The sequence below is a fragment of the Aotus nancymaae genome, unplaced genomic scaffold (genome assembly GCF_030222135.1).
Source record: "Aotus nancymaae isolate 86718 unplaced genomic scaffold, 86718_ANA_hifiasm-v0.15.2.pri h1tg000016l, whole genome shotgun sequence".
NCBI classification, from domain to species: Eukaryota; Metazoa; Chordata; class Mammalia; order Primates; family Aotidae; genus Aotus; species Aotus nancymaae.
Window position 1 is genome coordinate 9,168,302 of NW_026988428.1, and position 16,562 is coordinate 9,184,863.

The following is a 16,562-nucleotide window of genomic DNA, read 5'->3' on the forward strand; positions in this document are numbered from 1 at the left end:
CATTGACCTTCATGGTCTGAGAGCTAATAACAGCTAACATGTACTACTACTTACTTTATACCAGGGATAACCTCATTTATTCTTCACAACAACCCTGAGAAACATGTATCGTCATTATGTAGATGAGAAAACTGAAGCTCAGATAAATACCTTGTTCAATACCAAGTAGTTGAATTCAAATTATTGTGTTCAATAATGATGTATTCAACCATTAGGTACAGTATCTCCAGAAAGTTTCCATTACAATAAAAATATGTATTACCTGTAAGAAGTACATCATTATAAAGAATTTCATAGTGTTATTTTGGCAGAAATTCAGTAACTAATTATATAGGAGTAATATCTTAACGCTCAATTATTTAATTTATCTGGAGGGAGAGTTGTATTGCCCATGTTTAGATTTACATATTGAGTAGATTGTAGTTTAAAATATGTTAAGGAAATTAATTATAGATAACTCCTACATTTGTGAGCTGCACAGCAAATTATCCCAAAACTATTAGTGGCTTAAAAACATGACTTATTATTTCTCACAATTATGTGGGCTGACAGGGTGGATTTTCCATAAGTTACCTGGACTTAATATGTGTACACTGCCTTAAATCTTCCAGAGATTTTAATAAGGGGTCTTAAAGATAAACTGAAGATTTGATCTTTGGCGCATGCCTCATATCACCTTGAGAATTTTTTACTGGCTGATAATACTTGAGATGAGATATAGTTTCATTTTCCAGCCCAGTAAGTCCTGGCCTTTCTATATTTCCTTTATCATTCTGTTTATAAACAGAACAATTCCTTCACACTTTTCTATCTTCACTAACTTGTCATATGCAGCAAGAAGAAGCCAACTGGCACTTGCAACATTTTATGTAGAGGTAAAGATAGCCAGATTTACAAAATCTGAGATAGCCAGAACCTACCTCATTAGGTTCATTTTCTGTCCTTCACATTATTACCAGTCTTTTCCATTTTTTCTCTGTAACATAATAAGGATCATCCTTCCTCTAACCTGCAAAACGTCTTGCCCATTTTCCTGAAAGCATTTCCTAGTAGATTTCTTGCTGCCTTTCAGTCTCCATCTACCACTAACTTCCTAGCCATTGCCACTGTTTTAGGTTTTTGAGTTTACAAAAACCCTACTTCTTTTTTTAAAAAATTCAACTTTTATTTTAGATTCAGGGGGTACATGTGTAGATTTGTTACCTGGGTATATTGTATGATGCTAAGGTTTAAGGTACAATTGATCCCATCACCTAGGAACTGAGCGTAGTCCCCAGTAGCTTTTCAACCCTTGTCCCCCTCCTTCTCTTTCTAATCTAGTAGTCTCCAGTTTTAGTTGTTGCCATCCTTATGTCCACGGAATACCCTATTTGGTTGTTTTACATCTTCAGTTTGTTAGTGAAAACACGTGGTATTTGGTTTCCTATTCCTACATTAAATGCCTAGGATAATGGCCTGTAGCTGCATCTATTTCTCTGAAAAGAGCATTCGTTCTTTTTTTTTTTTATGTCTGCGTTGTATTCCACGGTGTAAATGTATGACATTTTCTTTATCTAATCTTCCACTGATGGTTGGTACCATGTCCATGCTATTGTGAATAATGCTGCAATGCACACGTGAGTACATGTGTCTTTTTGGTAGAATAATTTATTTTCTTTTGAATATATACACAATAATGAGATTGCTGGGTTGAATGGTAGTTTTACGTTTTTTGAAAAATCTGTAAACTGCTTTCCACAGTGGCTGAACTAATTTACATTCCCACCAGCAGTGCATAAGCATTCCCTTTTCTTCACAGATTCACCAGCGATCTGCTGATTCTGACATTTTAGTAATAGCCATTCTGACTGGTATGAGATGGATCTCATTGTGGCTTTTATTTGCATTTATCTGATGATTAGTGACGTAGAGCTTTTTTTAGTATGTTTGTTGGCCAAGTGTATGCCTTCTTTTGAAAAGGGTCTGTTTGTCTTTTGACCCTTTTAAAATAGGGTTCTTTGGTTTTTGCTTGATCAGTTGTTTAAGTTCCTTATAGATTCTGGATATTAGACCTTTGTTGGATGCATAGTTTGCAACTATTTTCTCCCACTCTGAAGGTTGTTTGTTTACTCTTTTGATAGTTTCTTTTGCTGTGCAGAAACTCTTTAGTTTAATATGGTCCCATTTGTCAATTTTTGTTTAATTGCAATTAAATTTGAGGATTTAGTCATGAATTATCTCCCAAGGCTGATGTTCAGAATGGTTTTTCTTAGGTTTTCTTCTAGAATTCTTATAGGTTGAGGTTTTAACTTTAAATCTTTAATCTATCTTGAGTTAATTTTTGTATATGGTGAAAGGTAAGGAAGGGTCTAGTTTCATTCTTCTGCATACGGCTACACAATTATCCCTGTACCGTTTACTGAATAGGGGGTCCTTTCTCCATTGCTCAGTTTTATTCACTCTGCCAAAAATTAGATGGCTGTAGTTGTGTGGCTTTACTTCTGGAACACCCCGTTTCTGAGAGCCTGAATTAGTCGGGGTTCTGTCAAGCAAACAGAATCAATTTGAGTATTATGCATTAAGGGATTTACCACAAGACTTAGATCTTACATAATTTTTAGAGGATCTGGGGAAGTAAAAGTCTTGAATTAGTTGAAGGATCAGAAAAATCATCTTTAATCTGCTCTCCCAAAGCACTTGGCACAGGATGACAAGTTGGAACTCACATGCAGAATCTGGGAAGCCAAGCAAGTCCAGCCACTGAAGTGGAACTAAGAAAGAGATGTGTGTGGTGAGATCTATTGGAACCTGTTACCACCTCTGCTGGTCCTCAGTTAAGCACTGGTTGGTGATCCTGGGGACATTGCTTGTCAGAATATCCAGCAATTAGCATGAAAAGCTGGCTGTAGAATGACGTAGCACAAGGATGATGCGGAAACCATCAGGCACATTTACAATGGACAATTGCCTGTCTCTTTGATAAGTGATTCTTAAATGAAGATTCTCAGATGCATTCTACTGCATTGAGAGTGCAGTAGAATGAGTTTCATGGTGATATTAGATATCACCATGAACACCTTCCAAGAGTAATAGTTACTGAGAGGCTGATTTAGTTTTGTCCCAGATCTCTCAAAGTTCTCTCTGTCTGTGTGTGTCTCTCTCTCTGTCTGTTTCTCTCCCTCTTTATCTTGTCTAAACCAGCACCACACAGAGAAGGACATTCTGGCAACATATGCTTCAGCTTAACCAAATTGATAATAAAATGACCCAGCACTGGAGGAAAATAAATGTTTCTGTTGATGAAAGAATGAGACTGTTTGATATCCTTTCTTATGCAGGTCTAGGATTTAAGCTGTGCTGTGAGGTTCAGGCAAGGCCAAGGCCACGGTTATGTGCCTAACTACAAACAAGTGACCATAGTAGAATTCTGGGACTCTGGGACTTTTAAGATGCCAGGATTAATGCACAGGCACACATGACTAGCTGGGTTGGGATTTGCGCTGGTAAACATCCTATGCAGAGACTCCAGTGGATGGGTCATTCTTTCTTATGTCATGGTCTATATCATCTAGATCTCAATTTTTCTTATGTCCCAAGAGTTTTAGAACCACCTCCACCCTATAGAGAGATTAGTTCTCTAAAATAAATAATTCAATCATAACCATTATCTGTGATGTTTTAGTACTTCCCTTTGTGAGACTGACAAAATATCTTGGACATAATAAATTCTGAATGTTTAGTGTGCTGAAAAGCTAAGTGGAAAAAGAGCTAAAGATAAGAACAAGCCACATACCAAACAGTCATAAGGAAATAGGCTAATCTATATTTAACTTCAAAAGTAAACATAGAGTCAAAGGTGGGAAGAAAAATAAAAACCATCATAGGCTAGCTACACACAGGAATTGAAGAGGTGGCTGAGCTAAAGCCAGAGTGAGTGAGAGAATCTAGAAAAAAACTCCCAGAAGATGAAACAAGCTGATATCCATTTTTAGTAAGTAAAAATAACATGATTCATAGGCAAATGAGTATAAAGGTCTGGAGTTTCTGCCTGCTTCTTCTTAATTGGGTGACCTTGGATAGGTAACTAAACTCTTCTAAACTCCCCTAAGCCTCACCTTCCGCCTTTGTAAGATGGAGCTACTTTATGGGATTTTTGTAAGAATTTATTATTATACTACATGAAAAGTGCTTAGAGTAGCATAAAGTACTCAATGAATGTTAACTGCTATTATTAGAGATTATGTTAGATAACATCAGTCTTTTCTAATGTCCTTAAAATGTTGTCAGAGTATAATATTTCTAATTTGTTCACTCATTCTCAGTGCAGTAGCATTATAGTCTTCATCATCTGATGCTTGAGCCCTGTCAAGAGCTTCTTTTAACATAAATGGCTAGAGGTAGGCAGAATGGATAATTCTGTATATGATATATGTATGGCATATATTTCCTAACACGTGCTACACATACATGATCCATGCATTGCCTCCATTTACTCCTTATTATCAGCCTGCTTATTTAGAATCTGACTGTGACCATGACTAAAATGTTTTGGTGGAACTACTTAATGTCAATGACTAAACATATTAAGAAGAGCTTGGCTTATATTTCTAACTTGCCTTTGCTTTGTTTTGGAAATGATTTAGAATTTACCCCCTGTTAAAAAGAATTGGCTGATTGTAAGAAACATAATAATAGAGTTTTAGCTTTTATGACCTTCATGCCAGATATGTTCCTTATGCTAGCAATCAAGTCATAGCTATTTAGCTTAGGCTGAATTTATAATGACTTTTGGATTACCCTGAATTAAATAAAAATGGTCCTAGGAAGAAGACTGAGAATTTAGGCAGCTACAGGTTTTCCCAATACATGGTATCTGGAGTCTAGTTTCTCTACCCTTTGCCTCATTGGCACTTATACTTGGATTCAGCTATAACAGCTTTTCTGTTATTTTACTTTTCTGCATGCCTTGTATATCTCTTTTTCCTTCTCCTCCTCCTCCTTCTTTCTCACTTCTTGTTTACTGTAATTTTTCAAGGAGCTAACTAGAAATTATCCAGCCTAGTTCCTGATCTTGTCCTAAACAACATTAGTGTAACCCCAAGGTCAACTGAGTTTGCACCATCATTCAAGGTTTATGTAAATTTGCGACAATCTCTCTTGGGTAAAACAAACAAAGGTACATTTCCCACTTTTGTTTGTTTTACCCAGATGGTAAGTCTGAAGTTCTCAAGATTCCAATGGCTGACGTTCTCATGGTTGCCTCTAGCCTTGACTTCCTCTTCCCACTGAACTCTGGTTCTCAAGAGTATCTCATCTCCTATGTTTGTTCATGCCCTATGGTCCTATGCTGACCTGATCATCTCTGCTTTCTCCAAAATGCTACATACACAATTCATTTGCAAGTGCATCCAATTTTACCAAGAAGAGTATTGTATAGCAGCAATAATTTCCAAACTGTTTAATACTCAGCATTAGACCTGTTTTTCTAGAGGCTTTTGTCCAGGAGCTACCCATTAGAAATTTCTTAGTAATCACAAATTTCCTGCAACTCTGGATTCCTGCTTTGCTACTTTTTTTCTCTCTTTTTCTTCTATCTTCTCTCTCTCTTTTCTCTTCTCTTTCTCTCTCTCTTTTTTATTTCTATCTTTACTTTGGAAGTGGTAATGTCTGAGTTTCTGCCCTTTCCTATTTCATGTGTTCTTTTAAATTCTTATTAAATTTTTGGACCAAAAAAAGTTGTCTTAGGCCGGGCGCGGTGGCTCACGCCTGTAATCCCAGCACTTTGGGAGGCCGAGGCAGGTGGATCATGAGGTCAAGAGATTGAGACCATCCTGGTCAACATGGTGAAACCCTGTCTCTACTAAAAAAAATACAAAAATTAGCTGGGCGTGGTGGCACATGCATGTAGTCCCAGCTACTTGGGAGGCTGAGGCAGGAGAATTGCTTGAACTCAAGAGGTGGAGGTTGCAATGAGTTGAGATCACACCATTGCACTCTAGCCTGGGTAACAAGAACGAAACTCTGTCTAAAAAAACAAATTGTCTTTTTTTTTTCTTCTGAGATCCTTTCAAAACATGTCCTCAGGGCTCACACATCTAAAGCAAAATAGCAGGTGTTTTTCTAAACAAAGACAGTTTTCTCTCTAAGGGGAATTTCGAGCCAGCTGTTAACTTTACAATTTTATTTACTCTGCCACCTTTGCTTAAAGAATAAATCAATGAAGACCTTTAGAGATTTAACTTATCCAGAAAAAGGCATATGTACATCGCAGGAATATTATCACAATATAATTTTCCTTAAAGGTTTCGGTTATGTTGATATTTGTAATCCAGCGGTCCCAGTACACAGAACCATGTTAGAGAAAAGTAGATTCACTGTAGCAGTAACACACACTTGTTTCTACTCATTATATATCCATAGAGTTTTCACAAATGTCTGCTGCTTCCAGACCTGAATCACTGTCCTTGAATCAAGCATTCATACCTTTTTCTTATTTTTCCCTTAGGGTGACTTCTTTCCTTATTATCCTAAATGTACCCTTTTCTTCTACAAGTAAATCAGGTTGTATTCCAAATGATAGACTAACAAATAGAAAATGAGGCAGTGATGCAAGGAGTTCAGCCAAGTCCCTGGACCATTATAGGAGTCAGGTCATGCTGTTGGCTAGTTGTAGATGTGTCTTATTGGACCAATTAATGACTCTGATTTTTCCTTATGAATGTGGTGTTCCTATGCATGCTAACAGCATTGTTGTCCCCAAAGTTTAAATCCATATAGTTTGAAAACACTTTGCCCACAGTATTAGTAAACATATCTTGATGGAGAGCCCACTATAGACAAAGCATTATGCAAGGAGTTATGCAAGAGATGTCAAAGATGTCAAAGAAGGTGAATCATGCTTCGCTGCTGCTTGGAACTGGGGTGCAAGAAAAAGTAAGAGCAAAGGTACAGATTTATGCAAGCTATGCTTCCTTGTATATGCACACGTTTCTTGAGTCATTTATATGCATATGCATGAATCTGTACATTTCTATAAATATACATATGATAGATAATCAGACTTCTGATTCTGCAACAATCTCTCGCCACATCCTCGCAGTAGCATGGCATGGCTTGGTGCCCAATTTCCGGCTCTGTGACATGCATATACTATCTACTTTAACTCCAAAGTCCTTCACAATGACCCATTCTTCTCAGAATAGTGCTCTCCTATTTTTCAGTACTCCTCCTTAGACTCACATCCTCCAAGAAACCTCACTGGGGAAACACACACATAATCACATTAATCCTTAAGTTTTAATCTGTTCCTCTCTTCAGAGTGAGCTAGTCACAACCAGGAGATGGCATCAGGTTAGATTATAAAAATGATCTGGAATTTAATAATCTGATTAGTAGAGACGTTCACATTTTTCTCATTACAACCACCTTTGTTTGTTTTTATACTAAGCAGCTGTGAAAATGCCTCTCATATAATTCTTTCCCAGGGTCTCCCTTGCTGATTACAATTCCTTCCAGAACTTACCCTTCAAGGCAGCCCCTGCTTCAATTACTGAACTGGCTCCAGGACACTGGGTTACAACTTTGTGAAAGCTAATTTATCAATGATGGGATGCAGTACTTAAGTAATGTGTTTCTTATCTTTCCAGGGCATATCAGTTACTGAGGGACTTTGTGTTGTTGTTGTTTGACATTTGTTTCCTACAGTGTAGCAAAAAGATAATTGCATTATGTACGGACTTCTAGTATCTTTCCTTGTCTTAGTCATTGCTGGAAGTTTGTGGCATGAGATTGGCAACAGGTTCTGGTTTCTCCCCAATGTATGATGCTCCCCATTTTGTTTCACTTTAGGTTCTTAAAATCCAGTCTCAAAAACCTCCTTTTGCTATTTCAGTTGCCTCCAGTGAGGTCCACACAATACACTAACATAAATAAACCATATTTTGAGGATGTAAACACAAGTAAACACACAGCTAACTTGCAATCTATTCTTGATGGACATTGGTTTTGATATTTATGCAATTATGTGCACACAGGTATTTTACAAACAGATGATGAGAAGTTTCCTGAGCTATTGAAGTTATTGAAACAAAGTAAGGTCTCTAATGTACATTTTCCACAGTGTATCCCCCCACTACACACACACACACACACACACACACAGAGCCAACTACACTGAGACGAGTTCAAATAACAAAGCTGGCATTGTGCATGTCAGCCTTATTGAAATAGTATCTGCAGCCCAGTTTCTCAGATTACTCTGCTTCCTACAGAACTAATTTTAAAATGAATCTCCCACTGACTTCAAGGGGCTTTCATCTCTTTAGGATGGTGATGAAACCTAAAAGTGTGTACCTGGTACCCCAGGACACTGAAGAATGAAGTCTGTGTCAGCCTCGATTAGCAGTTCTGAAGCAGCCCCAATTTCTTCCCTGGTGCTGACCATTAATCCCTGGGAAACCTTTCAAAGGGTTTTAAGTGGTAAGTTAAGAGAAAATGAGCCCCAGGAAAAACATCAAAATTTTATAGTCCTATCATAAATGAGATTGCTTAGTATACATAGTTCCTTTTGTGCTATGAATACAGAATGGTTTATCCTTAAGAATTTTGCCTCAAATATATTTTTTATACAAATAATGCAACTCAACTGTCACATTGTAAGAAATAACATAGGAAGTTGCCCTAAACTCAACATCTCAGCATCCTGGCACATAATAAACTTCAAACAACTTCAAGGAAATTAAGATTATTTTAAACTGCTGGACAAGATAAAGAAGTAATCCTGAGAATAAAACATATACACACACAGATGTACACAAAATTAATTGTGGCATAATTACTGCATAGCTTCTCCAAAAATTTACCTGCTTTCTTTTTTATTGATCCAATGTAATCTGATTATTCTCCTTGCTTGAATTAACTCTGGTCCTTCAACCTCCAAAAATATTCATTCAAGCATAACATTTTCATAACTAATAACTAAGAGTGGGGATTTCTTTGGTATGGTTTTAACCTAATCCATTCACTCATATAGATAAGATTACAGTTGGGGGTTACCAATAAAATACATTTCTTTTGTAGAATAATCTATCAGAATTCTTCACCGTGCCTAGTCTTGCTTCTCTCTTTAATATTCTGACAGTGTATCACTGGAGAACGCTTTATTCATTTGCTTAGATATTCTTTTTTAGTTACATTCCTCTTTTCTTTTCTCCCTGGATCTTTCTCCAATTTACTACTGCATTTATCTATTCCTTTTTAGAAATGTATTGTTATTTATTTTTCCTTTCTGCCATTGACACAAGTTTTTCTTCATGTCATTCCTTATGCCTCTAAGAAAATTAACTGAATGACAGTTATATCAAATTGTAAATGAAAGTCTTTTAGTTTATTTTGCTTTCTCTCTTCCCAATCTGGATGTGTAACTAATATTTGCTTGGACTTAAAGTTTATAATGTACTTTTTCATTTATAATAATAGACTTTATTACATTTTAAAGGCTTGTTATTATTATAATTTTATAGGTGAAAAATAAGACCAATAGGTATTTGCAAATAAATACATTTCCAAATAAATAACAAAGAGTAAAGAGCAGATTTAAACCCATGTGTGTGTGTTTAGTTCCAAAGTTTATTGGCATCTATTGCAACACAGTGCCCCAGTCAACCAAAAGCTTCATAAACCACAACCCCTACAGAAATATTAGTGAACATAATAATTCTAGATAATAGAAAAATTCTATCATATCAATAGAGATACATAAGTAAATAGTAGATACATGAATAAGAAATTTGTGAGTTTGAATGTCATTGTCTATCAAATCATATAAAGAGTTAGGATGTAACTCTGACAGATTGGAATCCTACTCATAGCTATTGTTTATTAAAATCAATTAGGTAGTCTGCCCTTCTTGCCAAAAGAAGATAATTCAGATGAGACACACTTCTTTTGGGATGACTTGTCATATCAGCAGGGAGTCTTATCACATTAGATTTAAAGCACAGATCCTTTCCTTGAAATAGCTGTGGAATGAATTGCTTTCCAAAGAGTTTTGCATAATTTTAATTTGCCTTTTTATTGCTATTAATGGACCATCTGTACCTGTGGTGTTCTATGAAATTTAAAAAGAACATACTGTGCAAGTCTTGTAATTTAAAATGTCGAAACATATAACTAAATAAGCCACGTCAAGTGGAATGAAAAAAGTATATTGATAAGTTCTAAAAATCAGGAACAATAAGGAACATAAAATCTGGGGTAGATATTCAAAATTTGAACTAGCAAGGACTAATTTAGATCAACTACCTCATTGTTAGTATGCCTTTTCCCCCATAATTTGTACTCAATTTGTGAAGCATGGGGAGGCAAAAAGAATAAAAATCTTTAATTCCAAATCAAACACTTTTCCTCTAATTGGATTAAGTTTATAAATCAGGATTAACTAAATTATATAAATTAATCTAAATTATCAGCTGATTGTTAGTTCACTGTGGAGAATTGAAGACATTTTATTGAAAACATTGTAGAATAATTGAAAGATAGAGTAGGGAACTGTGATTCTTCCCATTATATCATAATTTTAATTCATAGACCTTTCTATTTTAGTTTTACCAATTTTCTCTCTACAATTAGGGACAACTCTCAATCATGATTAGTTTGTTCATATACATCAGTCATTCATGTTTCATTGGCCCAAACTTAATTACATGGCTACCTTAATTGTTAACAATGCTGGAAAATATGATCTCTTGTGCCCATCTTTAGATCTTAAACATATCTAAATTTCTGCTTAAAGGTATAAAAGCAGAATGGATATAGGAAATTGTTGACAATAGCCTTCCCTTTGCATACCGTTTTTGCCTGCATAGAATGTATTCATCATCCTCAATGGAGCCACACATATTTCTGCATTCTGCTTAAAGTTCAGAATCTGTTACTAATGTGCAATCTTCTTGTGACCCCTTCATCTATAAACCAAGAGACATGTTATCTCCTCTGCTGATCCCCATCATTTAATATACAATGGAGTAGGGAATTATGCATTCGTAGAGATAAAAATAGAAAATACAGAGCAATAAGTGGTCCATAGCAGTTACATATTGACATGTAAAAACTCAGAAATATCCCAGTCTTTGCTTAATTCACCCCAGACTTTGCTCCCTTGGATGGCTTTCTTGGTCATTGTCCCCGATGATTTTTGAAGCCCTCTGAAAATTTTCCTTGACATGCTATACTTTGTGGCCAAACTTGAACTGAGTTCTTGGGATTATGCTCTGTTTAGGGACTGTATAATTTTTCCATGCTGCTTTTTGATAAAATGCATTTGGGAACCTAAATGTATTGCTTGTAGGCCAGACTTTTCTCTCTCTCTTTCTCTCTGTGTTTTCTGAAAGCAGTATTAATTCTCTCGAAAACTTCGTGAGTCTTCTATTTGCTTTCTAATCTGCTCTATGTGAAACTTACCATACTTAACGATCTCTCCCATTTCTTCACTCTTATTTTTTGCTTCTGTACTAGAATCATCTCTCTGAGACTAGGCTACTGAGAAGTTAAAACAATTTTACCTTATCTTTGTAGCTGAGTGGAGCTTCTATTGCCTGGCTGAAAAGTACACGTGAGAGACTTTTGAGAATGTCTCTTAGCAATAAATAGTCTTATCTTCTGTTATCTTTTGCTAGTTAGGACTTACAAGCAGGGGATTTTCCTTTCATAAGATGTACCACTTTTGTTTAAGTCTAGACCTCTGGCAGAGACTGATTCCCTTTGCAAGGTCAATTTATTTCTACTTCTACTTGCACATTGGCAATACTTACACAAGATTTTCTCTCTTGTTGTATTTGGCTAAAAGCATCAAGGGGCAGATAACATAGACAAATATTTTGCCTTTGCCTAATAGTCTTTCTTAGAGCAAGAGAATTCAGAGGTATATCTTCATTTCATTACAGAAAACAGTTTTACTAAATATATTGCCATGACCTAAGAAAGGTCATTAGCTTTCCAGCCTGTGATGTTTACGTCTTTACAGTCTACAACTCAACTACTAAGAAAATGCCACGTTTTCTATGGCAGTGCACCATTTTGGTACCAAGTTTTTCATTAGCTGAGACTTAGGCTAAATATTTATCACAAAGAAGCTTCAAAATATAGGATCTTTAATTAAATAAAATATTTCTCTCTTGTGATAAGTGTGTGGTCTCCAAGAACCCTGATTGATCAGCAGATTATATCATCTTCAACATGTGGCTTCCATCTTTGGGTCCAAGATCATCTTCTACAGCTGCAAATCTCCTACTCTTGGCCAAGAGTAGGAGAAACAAAAATGTATTAGGCTAGTAGCCTTGTCTTTAAGAAAATAATCTAGAAGTTGTGCATATTGTTGCCATGCCCTACTGGCCTAAATATAGTCACTGACTATAAGAAAGGACAGGAAAACAATCTCTAGCTAAATGGTCATGTGTCCTGCTCACCAGAGTAAGTTTAGAAGAACTTAGAAAAACAAAGAATAAATACTGAAGGTCACAGCTTCTTTTCCACCATTTTTTTGGAGGAAAAAAACAAAGGTCTTCTTAAGACCTAACTATATGGGCTAATACACTGGTTAAATCTACTGAGTATGTTAAATCCCGTTATTATAATTCATTTCTAATCTGGAGAAGACTTTCTCTTCTTTTCTTTAAAAAAATTATTATGTTTTATGTTCTAGGGTACATGTGCAGATCATGCAGGTTTGTTATGTAGGTATACATGTGCTATGGTGGTTTGCTGCATCTATTACCCTGTCGTCTATATTAGGTATTTCTCCTAATGCTGTCCCTCCCCTAGCCCCCTAACCCCCGACAGGCTACGGTGTGTGATGTTCCCCTCCCTGTGTTCATGTGTTCTCATTGTTCAACTCCCACTTATGAGTAAGAACACACAGATTTTGGTTTTGTTTCTGTGTTAGCTTGCTGAGAATGATGACTTCCAGCTTCTCCCTGCAAAGGACATGAACTTGTCTTTTTTTATGGCTGCATAGTATTCCATGGTGTATATGTGCCACATTTTCTTTATCCAGTCTATCATTGATGGGCATGATTTTCTCTTCTTAATGATGAAGAGCTTCATAATTTCATCAATTGTTTAAAATGAATACTAACATTGTTTCTTCATTAACACATATATTTTTGGTTTTATAAGTTGGCCTTTTATTAGTTTACTGACCCAAGTTACTTGCAGATATTAAGACTTTCAGCCTTGTTTTTCTCCATCTAATTACTTCCAGACACACAAATGTCCAAATTTTCAAGCACATAGTTAATTTTATAAAACACATGGAAGTCTTTGATTACTAGAACAAAATTATTGAGTAACTTTTAAAGTAACTAGTAATTTCTATTCCCATTATTTTTTCTTTTAAAACTTAATCCAACCTTGATACATATTATTTATTAAAAATGTTTCTTGTTGGTGGGGCACGGTGACTCATGCCTGTAAATCCCAGCACTTTGGAAGGGCTAGATGGGTAGATCATGAGGTCAGGAAATAGAGACCATCCTGGCTAACAAAAATACAAAAAGTTAGCTGGGCGTGGTGGCACATGCTTGTAGTCCCAGCTACTTGGGAGGCTGAGGCAGAAGAATTGCTTAAACCTGGGAGGTAGAGGTTGCAGTGAGCCGAGATTGTGCCACTGCACTCCAGCCTGGGCAACAGAGTAAGACTCCATCTCAAAAAAAAGAAAAAATGCTTCTTGTTAATTCGTTTTCAGTTCTAGGTTTAGTAAAAAGTGTTTATTTGAGCTCAAATTTCTATCTCTATGCATCAGACTTTCTGCAGACGTTTTCCTATGATACATAATCTCGATTAACCTAGCAAAGTAATGACACTGTGTAGACTAACTCTTTCACTTATTCTTCTGTGCTTTTGTATCATTCACAACCATGCTTTCAAAGCTGTGTTCTATAGAGCACTGGGATTCTGTAAAGTTGATAACGCAAGAGAGAGGTGAGGGATTGAATTTCCCTACTCTGAGCTCTCTAAATTCACTTTATAGCTAAAAGCTTGACACTTACCTTTGTTATGTATTGGAGCTCTGCTTAAGGTTTTCTTTGAGAAAAACTTCTAATGCTTAAAACACTTCTAAAAATCAGGAATCTATGAAGTTTTGTGTTGTTATTTCCAGCTTCCTACAATTAACCTCATCTCATGGAAAAATTAGAAAAAGGAAAAGAAGAGAGGCAAATGGCACTTCCTTTGCTAAGAGCTCAAATAACTCTCCCCTAAATAGTCTTCTCCAAACAAAAATGCAAAGCTAATTTTCCATTTACTCTTTGAGAGTTTAACAGAAAAACAAGTGAGTAATATATTATGTTCCTCTTTCTGAAAGCTTTATATCTGGAGTTAGATAAGCCATTGTTACTTGATCAAATAGGTGGATATAGCCACGGAGATAAGCTAATATTTGCATTGGCATGACAACCACTGACTGGTCTAAGCGTAATAGAAGTCTTACTAAGTATAATGGAAAAGTCACAACCACCAAGTAATTCCTAGGTCTTTCATTGAGATGGTCGCCTTGATTTATATCTTCCCTTGAGTTCCTTAAAAATACTGTAAAGATGTTATAGTTTCCTATATGGACAAGAACAATTTTACATTTTACTGGTCTTGAGATATAAATTTAACCTGCTCCACTGAGGAGCATATTCTGCAAATGTAACCATTTTAATCTCTATTATTTTAGTATGCAGTAAGAATGAATAAAGAGTTAAAAAAAAAAAAAAAAAACTTGACCCTTTCTGAGTTTTGTATTAAACTCAAATCCCGAAATGAAATAATGTATATTTTACTCAATTTGGGTTTATAGAATGTCTCTGTAATGAACATGCATTATGAAATTTGTTTGTCACCTCCTCTCTTTTGGTCAAGGGGTGGGGGACAATGTTAAAGAAACAAAGAAAAACCTTGGGCTTTTGAAGTTTTAGAGCATTTACTTCCAAATACTGAGTAACTGTAACTAGCATTTTTCTTAGTATTTATTGTGTAGATGGACACAATGTGGGAGATGGGAAAGAATACTAGATGGAGGGCAAGACCCTGACATTACATTCTTGTATTTCTCACTAATAAGTCTTCAGTTAATCATTTCTAAAGGAGTGGGTTAGATAAGGACAATCCATTTGGATTTTCTGGTCCCAAATCATTTCCAAAATATTTTGATGGACAAGGTTAATTACAATTATTCTCAACTTTAAAGTTCTCAAATAAACATTATTTGAAATCTAACTCTTTTAAAAAGTATATTAAAGTATAAGACGGAAAAATGCCTCAGAACCTTAAAAAGTTTATTTTTATATACATTAAGCATTTTAGATTTTAATTACATTAACATTTTAATGTCAAAACCAACATTCATTTTTATATAAATGTCCAAAATTCTATCAATGGAAAGCAACCTTTTTACAGCTTTCCTTTTCTAAGACCTCTTGAAAAGAAGTTAATGAAAGTCTTCGTTGGTTGAGATATGTCATGTTTTGCTTTATTTTGTTCTATTAAAAGAGTATTACAGCAGAAATAGAGACTTAATTTTTCTTATTCATAAAGCTGCATATGCAAAATTATATTTTAAAAGTAAATGCATAATTTTTAAAATGTGTAAGATCATTTTGGAAACATAATCAACCTGGTATATAACTTTTGGGATAAACCGAATTTCAAGGATTTATCTGAAAGCCAACGTATGCTTTCCTCAAACAATCCTTATGTTCTGAACAGGGAACATAGAATGTGTTGAGTACAGTGGAAAGGATTCTGAACTAGTTAATATGCTTGAATAGAGACAGATTCAATCACTTTGTATATTTTTGGTTTCATATTAATGTTCTCACTCATAGGCGGGTGTTGAACAATGAGAACACATGGACACAGGGAGGGGAGCATCACACACTGGTGTCTGTGGGGGGGACCTAGGGGAGGGACAGCAGGGTGTGGGGAGTTGGGGAGGGATAGCATGGGGAGAAATGCCCGATGTAGGTGATGGAGAGGAAGGCAGCAAACCACATTGCCAAGTATGTACCTATGCAACAATCTTGCATGTTCTTCACATGTACCCCAAAACCTAAAACACAATAAAATATATATATATAAAAATATATATATAACACATAATCATTATAAGTTTTTTGAATAAAAGTAGACAAGAACAAAAAGAAAATACACTTTATTGCAGGTGATCACTATTAACATTTTATTCCATTTTCTATTTTCTCTATTAGTATATGTACACATATAAATGAGCTCCTACTGTAGATAACTTTATAGTCTACTCTTCATCATACTATCAAACAGTTTGTGAAAATATCATTCAAACTTGATATGTAATTATCTATGAAACAAATTTAGCATAATTTTTAATCATTACCCTATTGTGGGACATAAAATTGTTTTCAACTTTTTGCTATGTAAAATAATACTTGGGTCAATAATCTGCTGTGCACATCTTTTATTATTTATATTCTGAAATATTTCTAGAAATTGTATGGATAAAGGATTTAAATATTTTTAAATTACTGACAAATGTTATTAAATGTCTTGTGTAGGTAGTGAAGCGT

General features: G+C 35.4%; 1 long non-coding RNA gene across 5 annotated transcripts in view; it reads left to right on the forward strand.

Moving 5' to 3' along the window:
* The first annotated feature begins 3,883 nt into the window (after positions 1-3,883).
* LOC105728784 (uncharacterized) overlaps positions 3,884-16,562 on the forward strand; it is a 71,923-nt gene continuing 59,244 nt past the window's right edge. For all 5 annotated transcript variants that reach the window (XR_001110125.2, XR_001110124.2, XR_010342910.1 and 2 more), the window contains exon 1: positions 3,884-3,970. This is a non-coding gene — a long non-coding RNA (uncharacterized LOC105728784). The remainder of the gene's footprint in view (positions 3,971-16,562) is intronic.